General features: G+C 36.9%; 1 protein-coding gene across 1 annotated transcript in view; it reads left to right on the plus strand.

Moving 5' to 3' along the window:
- Nucleotides 1-1,565, plus strand: part of LOC107573434 (growth arrest-specific protein 6-like) — a 35,250-nt gene that overhangs the window by 7,509 nt on the left and 26,176 nt on the right. The gene's annotated exons all lie outside the window — the stretch shown is intronic.

Raw genomic sequence — 1,565 nt, forward strand, 5'->3', positions numbered from 1 at the left:
TGAGTGAGTGAGTGAGTGAGTGTGTGTGTGTGTGTGACGATCCTCATGACATCTGCTGGAGGCTCGTCCTCCTCGACTCATTTCTGCTGATTCGGAGGCAGCCTCGTGCTGCGCTGTGATTGGTCAGTCTGTGTCCGGTAGAATCCCTGAGTCTGAGCGAGAGATGCTGCGTCTCTGAGCTCTTCTCGTCTCTCTCCTCTGTGCTCAGATGTGCTTCTGCTGCTCGAGCACCATCAGCAAACGTATCAAACCGGAGAGTCGTCCAAACACAGAGCTCAAAGTACTGTGTACTGTTTTAATGCATGTTCTATAGCGTGAAGGATTCATCAGTGGCGTTATTATAAAGAACCACGAATGTCCTCAGAATCTTTCAGCATAATTTAATAACTTGCTTCACCTTTCAAATGACTTGCATTTTCAGCTGATGTCATCTACATGTTAGTAACACTTTACAATAAGATCTCATTACGTAACGTTAGTTAATGCATTAACTAGCATTCACAAAAGATGAGCAAGGCAAAGCAATTTATACCATAAAGCACAATTAAAAACAACAGTTAGTTGACCAATTTGCTGTACCAAACATAAAATATATGTGACTCTGCAGCACAAAAGCAGTGTTGAGTCGCTGGGGGATATTTGTAGCAATAGCCAACAATACATTGTATGGGTCACAATTATACATTTCTCTTTTATGCCAAAAATCATTAGGATATTAAGTAAAGATCATGTTCCATGAAGATATTTTGTATGTTTCCTACCGTAAATATATCAAAGCTTAATGTTTGATTAGTAATATGCATTGCTAAGAACTTCATTTGAACAACTTTAAAGATGATTTTCTCAATATTTAGATTTTTTTGCACCCTCAGATTCCAGATTTTCAAATATTGTTCGATCCTAACAAACCATACATCAACAGAAAGATTATTTATCCAGCTCATGTATTTTTAAAAAAGTGACCGGTTTTGTGTTCCAGAGTCACATAATAGTTCATAAAAATACAACTGTTTATTGTTAGTTCGTGTTAGGTCCATTAAATAATATAAACAGATACATCTTTTGATTTTAATAATGTATTAGTAAATGTTGAAATTAACATTGATTAAGATTAATAAATTATTTAGAAGTGTTTTACATGGTTAGTTCAAGTTAACTAATGTAATTAACACCTTTAACCTTATTGTAAAGTGTTACCAAACTGGCTGCTGTTTAAGTAATGCAGCATTTCTAAAATCATGCAGTAGTTCACACAGGTGTTTAATGCTGGTTAACCAGTCCCTCGCTGTTCTAGCTCGTACTGTTCTAAAAGATGTCTGGAACTTTGCATTACTAGCACTTCTCGTGTTTATTGCCTCTTTATGATGAATCGCTTGTTACAGCTACAGGAATAAAGCATCTAGTCACAGGATGTTATAGGATTTCATATCCGATGTGTTTCAAACAGAATGTTACCGAAGCTGAATGTGTTTCGTGACTCGTTGTGGTTTTACTGTTGATTATGATTCCTCTCTCTCTCTCTCTCTCTCTCTCTCTCTCTCTCACTCTCTCTCTCTCTCTCCCTC

The sequence above is a fragment of the Sinocyclocheilus grahami genome, unplaced genomic scaffold, assembly GCF_001515645.1.
Source record: "Sinocyclocheilus grahami isolate Dianchi unplaced genomic scaffold, SAMN03320097.WGS_v1.1 scaffold1943.1, whole genome shotgun sequence".
Lineage (NCBI taxonomy): Eukaryota > Metazoa > Chordata > Actinopteri > Cypriniformes > Cyprinidae > Sinocyclocheilus > Sinocyclocheilus grahami.